The sequence below is a fragment of the Anopheles merus genome, chromosome 3R, assembly GCF_017562075.2.
Source record: "Anopheles merus strain MAF chromosome 3R, AmerM5.1, whole genome shotgun sequence".
Taxonomy (NCBI): Eukaryota; Metazoa; Arthropoda; class Insecta; order Diptera; family Culicidae; genus Anopheles; species Anopheles merus.
The window spans coordinates 15,320,210-15,326,733 of NC_054084.1; positions in this window are offsets into that span (position 1 = coordinate 15,320,210).

The window sequence follows — 6,524 nt, forward strand, 5'->3', positions numbered from 1 at the left end:
AGTTAATTTCGCAAAAGGAAACTGCATTACCATCAAGCTCTCGGAACGCGTCAGGATAGGCCACGGTTGACGATGGCTTGGTAGGGAATGGTTCAAATGATTCCTTAATGATCGCGCGTTGAAACGTTCGGCAGGGTGGAAAGTTTTCCCATTTGCGTGTGACAAAATTATCTTCCATTTTGGGTTGGAAAAGTTTTGCAAATTGTGACTATTTATTAGCTGATGATTTAATTACCGTGCTGAAGTTTAAATTCAATATTCGGTTCATAATGATGTTTCTTGTTGTGCAGGAAACTTTAATGAGCGACAGGGCGATTATGATGGACTGGCAGAGCTTTTAAGCAATTGTCTGTGTGTGTTTTGAGAAGGGTGAATAACACTATCACGTGTTAATGCGTATTTACCGACCGAATGAGTCAATGTGTGCGAGAAGTTTAAAACGGTAATTAGTTTTTCGCGTCTCGTTAATAATATTCAATTGTCTTGCAAATTGGTGACATGATAATTTAGTTTTTGTTCGATGTGTAGGTTAAAAAGGAGTAAAATGGACAAATAATAAACATGAGTGGCTTTACTAAGCAGAATAACTATCTGTATGATGTTTAATAGTTTTCAAAGATGAAATGATGTGATAGTAGCAATGTAATTTAGTTGATTTATCATTGTTGTGACTCACTCAGTGTGACATTCTTACATCCTAAAATGAATTTAAATAATGTTTGATTATTGCAATTTGTTGTAATGTAGCCCTTTGAAACATATTATTGGGCCACTATCAGATTAAAAACTCAATAACTACCAAACAACATGATTACCGACCAAGGGTTCAAGCACCGTTCATACTTAGCACCCCCATATTCAGGACTGACCGTCGTGCTATGTGGTAAACCAATTAAGTCATTGATAGTTATACGAAGCCAATGGTGGTTAAGGGAGGCCAGGACCGACTATGGCCGCTGAATCAACTTAGAAAAATAATTAATGTATTGTAAAGTCAAATGATCACATCATACAGGGTTTACCAGTCCAATAAACAACAATAAACAATAAAGATTCGGCACGGTTTGTTTTGTTGGGTCAAATTATGCAAAAACAAAACACATTCTAACACATTTCTTTTATTCAAGCAATATGCAGTATGAACCATACATTTCAGTAGATAATAAGATTAATTTTGTTAAAACTGCAACAACCGCAAGAAACCGTGCCGAATCTGACCGTTGTGCAATCGAAGACGACAATTGTGTTATTAAATTAGACAGAGTAGCTTACCCATCTCACTTGTGATCAAGTTGTAGACAATGGTGTTTATTAAAAAAGACAATTGTTATGAACAAGTGGACAGTTGTTTATTTACATGGTAAACCCTCCAAGTTATTTTTCCATTAACCTGATAATTCCTTAATTCTGCTCTTTTTAGACATCTATTTAGTTCCATCAGGCAAGATTGCTTTTACATATAAACTATAAACTATATAGTTGAACTATATACAACCTTAAATGAATAAATAATATAGTTTCGTACCCATTACATAAGACTTCAAACTATTGTACATAAATAATGGAGTTTAAAAAGGGAAACAAAATAATTAGCTAATTAATTAACCAACTATTCAAATCTACATAACTAAATCATTTCTCATAACCAAATCATTTCTGTCAAATTAAGTAATTTATTAAATGTAAAGCAATATTTTGCATCCGTAAGTGACAAAAAAATAATCAAATAACAAAAAAAAATAAAATAAAATAATTTTGGAATGGATCGTGCTAACAAGTGATTGTTATTCTTTTTTTATTTGGTTCATGATTTATTGGTCGATGAAAAAATATTTAAAAATACATGAAACGGTTGCCAAAAAAAAAAAAACATTTTATAATCCATGGGAAGCAAACAAAAAATCACAGGAAACCCTATGAAGAAGTTTTTTTAAACAAAATTAAAAATCTGATAAATAAGTAAATCGATCTGATCACCGATAACTCAATTTGAAGGTTAGAAATTAGTAAAAATTTTCGCATTTCAGTCGATGAAATATAACCCTATCCCATGCCTTCAAGCTCATCCACTCTTGATTGAGAAACCTTCTTGCATTCCCTCGATGGTTTGCGAAAAACACAAAGCCCCCTACCAAACAAAAAGCCCCATATCTTACCCAATCTTATTGCGCTCGAGCCGAAATTTCAAAGAATTTGATTTGTTTTTCCTGTCTGATGAAGCGAAACCAAGAAATCACAGTAAAAAAACAAGCAAAAACAGACATCCCAAGCCATCGCGCCCCTTAGTTCCCATGATACGCAAACCCCCTTAGGTGAGGGCTTTTTGGGAATCTCTTACCTATCGCCCCCCCCCCCCTTCATCCTTCCCTAGCCCAAGGATGATGTCATAATGAATGGATGGTGGCTGGGGCGATCGCATATCGTTTGCATTTGCATTGCGACCTTGCGGGGTGGTGTGTTTGCATGCCGCCGCAGCGCGAGCGGCGTTTCGTAGAATCGACGCAAACGAAATCGCATCCGTAATCGAAAATCGAAATCCCAAACCATCCGATCGATCGACCCGATGAAGTTTGAAACCTTTAATAAGATTAGAGAAGATCATCGGAAGGTGCTGATAGTGGCGGTGTGCGGAGGGTTAGCCCGGCGGCTGGCTGGATGATTTGTGGAGGTCATCGCAGAACGAGGTTCGAGGCTTTAGTTCAGGTTTGGGTTGAGTTTGTTTGTTTGCGGGGAGTACGTTTTATGTTTCGGTTTTATTTGTTCTTTATCGTACAGGTTGCCCCGACGAAGTTAATGTTGGTGAGGTACGTATTTTTTTACAAACTCCGATTAAGGGTACGATTACGAGCGGAGAGAGACATTAGGGCTCGGATCCGATTTCAATCGGCTTTGCTAGGATGGGTGCTTTAGTAAGTACTCTTGGGGAGGGGAAGTAATAGGATCACCTTGTTGATGCAAAAAAACATAAACAATCAAACAAAACATAAGAACTTATTTCAAGGGCCAACGAAGATCACAGAAACGGAGCTCAGTCTAAAAGGGAATGGAAAGAGAAACGCGGATGAGGAAGAAGGTGATGCAGATTCCTAAGCTTTGTTTATGTTTTTTTTTGTTCAGACGATCATCAATGCGTTAAATAAGCGTTTCCCTTTCGATTCGGTGCTGCGAATGGGAGGTGATTTGTGTGTTTTAATAGATCTCGATTCACCGAATGCAGTTAATTATCTCAAACCGAGGGGAAAAACAATAAAAAGCGCATTCAACCTTCTTCGCCTTCCCTTCTCCTTCTTGATCAAGAGGCTTCGAGAAAAAATTATCCATATGCGGTTTGTTGAAGATCGTTTATTAATTTGGATCCAATTTCAAACCCCTTCCGATCTGTGGAGTGGGAGACCTAACGAAGCCTTTTCGGTGTGTCTGAAACTTCAAAACTCGATTTAAAAATGCTCCATTCAACCCCACAGACCCATAGCTGATGGTGGGGTGGCCCCATACACATTTCCATGCTGGAATGGTTTCTCCTCCATCCACAACAATACGCACACAAATTGCTACAAAATCAAACGACCTAGCTGTTGAATACAAATTTGTTGGGCGAGGGGTTGCGTTTTTTTGTTGTTGGTTTGTCGGTTGCCGTTGTCTACCACCTCACCCGTCCCTCAGCTCAACTCGCAGGTGCTTTGGTTTTGGAATTCCGGAATAGGCCACTTCCGAAAACGCTAATTGGATTACGCATGACGCGCTACGAACGGCACACGGCGAAAGAGCTCAAAAGAAATAAAATCGCATGACGCGTGACAGGTTGGAACTGTTGGACGGACGGCGCGGTTTCGGGTGGACAAAAGTGTGGTGGCCACGGTGTGGTGTGGTAAGATTTTGCCACACTAGGAAGTGAGCAGCGGTACGTTTCTTTCGGTTGCTTTGTTTGGTGTGATTGATTGATGATTTACCGGGTTTTCTTTGCTGGTGTTAGTTTAATTGTGTGTTTTATTGTTATATTTATTACTCTTTTTTAACAGTTAGTTTGTATAATCATTCTTATTTAAGTGTCAATTTCTACATTATTTATTCATATACGATTGTTATTTATTTTTTTACTGCTTACTTGTTTCATCGAGCTTCTTCATGTTGTTAGTCTTTACTTCATCTTGTTTTACATCTTGTCATAAATGTGGTTTAACTTTTTTCATCATATTGATAACTGTTTTTCAAGGTTATATTTAAATATAAATATTATATTTATTTAGTTATTATCTATAATTTTTATTTTACAATTTTTCTTTCTCTTCAAGTTTGAATGGCTGTATGCTCTGAGTGATGAATCTCTCTTTTTATTTTTATATCAATTTTTTTTATAATGCTTTTTCGTACAAATTTTGTAGTATTTTTTTTAGTATTTTTAACTTATCGTCACTTTATCGATCTTTGCTATCATTTTCACATAATTTAGTACATCAAACAGCTTCGAGAATCCCATAGTACCTCAGTTTGACGGACTATCGTATCACCCCGTCCGGGTTGCAACGCCACAAACCAAGCGACAATGGCAGGGCTGGCCAGACACGTAATTCAATCCTGCGATACAGTAGATTTTCGACTAGCTCCCGGGGTCCCCAGTATTTTAATCCCTCGATCTAGTGAGACCGGCTTACCGCACTCCCAGGACTGGCTCGGTGGAGCTTGGGGCAGTAGCAGCACCACCACCACGGGCAAGAAGTTTTCTCGGTTCGATGCCTTTTACGCTTGCCCATTTTGGGCCCCGCGTGCGTGTGTGTGTGTGTATGTGTGTGTTTGTGCGCAAGTGTAACCGTAGCAGAGCTTGGCGGGCAAGGTAGGCATTATTTAGAGTGGGTTCAATCACTCGCGTGCGTCGGGTTGAAGAATCTCTCGCACATATTCCACATTCCGCGGCGGCGCGTAAATTGTAGCTTTCGCGATGGTGGAGCGCGCACTGATGAGCCGAGATGCCGGGCGCGGATACACCCGCCGGCAGGCTTTCGGCAGGGCTTCGACCGCGGCCAAGCGGCGGAAGGGTAGTTTAGTAGACTAGGAAGGTAGGCGAGAGTGCTCATGCTATTATGCTTTTTCATCGCAGCATAATACACCGAGCTGGGATAGGGCCGGGATGCTTCGCGTTTGGTGAAGTAGAAAATCGATCCTGATACAATGGAGATTAAGGTGAATGTTAACCGTACGAACGGGGTATATTCGAAGCACGGATAGTGAAGCACATTATATTGCAGAACGATCGAAAATCGTTACGCTTGGAGCTGTGCAACATGGCTTGGTCTGTGAAATAAAATACGACTCATTGTTAGGCATTTTTACAAACCTAGACGCTATTCGATTTCGAGGGAAATAAGGCGGTAGCAATTATGGCTAAGACACCATGTTCGTGTTTTGAATATCATATTATATTTTAAAACCGATACCAAGAGGATTTAATAATTCAAAAAATCATTATTATGTGCTTCACAATAAACTAAATGATAATTACTAAAAACTGATGAACTGAGATCATTGCAAGAAATGAATTATTATTTCTGTTTCACTTAGTGAGCATAAAATCATTAAGTTTCTTAGACATGTATTCACAATGACAGATTTGCAATAAACAAAATTATGCTTAGTTTTTAAATACAGGTGTCCCCCGAGATACGACTGTATTTGGGACCGAAAAACTGTCCAAAAGCAAGGCGTAAGTCGAAATAGTCGTATGTCGAATATCTGTGAATATAAAGTTTATAACCAAAATTGAAGAGTCGGAATCCATGAAATCGTGTATTTTATTCAAAATAATGTTTGATAATGTATTAATTTTACTCCATAACTCGTTTACACGATAGAGATATTCAAGATCGCGTAGTTGTGGAATCTTTGGAAATGTGTTTGTAACGGTTATCAGCACAGAAATTTTAAAAAAAATATATTCAAATTCCCCTCAATGACAACTTTAAACTGTCAAAATTAAAATCGTCGTATCTGCGAATCGTCGTAACTCGAGGGGGTCGTAACTCGGGGGACGCCTGTATACTAAAAGATAACAGAATAACAAAGTATAAGAGTAGAAAAAATGAATATAAATGTTAGGAAAAAAACAGGTTTGATGTAATAATTCAACAACAAACAATCAAACATAAATTGAGAAACTTCTTGTTTCGTTATTGTGTGATAAAAAACTATTTATTTAACTGTAAATTAAAATGTAAATTAAAATGTCAAAACCACAATAATCTAATTAAGAACAATTAATAAAGGTTTGTAAAGCAAACCAAGAACGATAAAGGTGAGGTAGAGATCTTACGAGTAAATTCGGTTAATTTAATTAAATATTTTATCGACGTTATTTATTGATTTTATTGGATACTGAACTCAGTTTTAAGTTTGACAATATCAAAATCCATATCAGTTTCGTTTCTTTTGCCACTGCTGATTGTATTAAGGTTTATGTGTTTTTTCAAATGGAATAATTATATTTGCATGCAACTAACTAGAAGATCAATGACCCAAAATAGGTGATGATT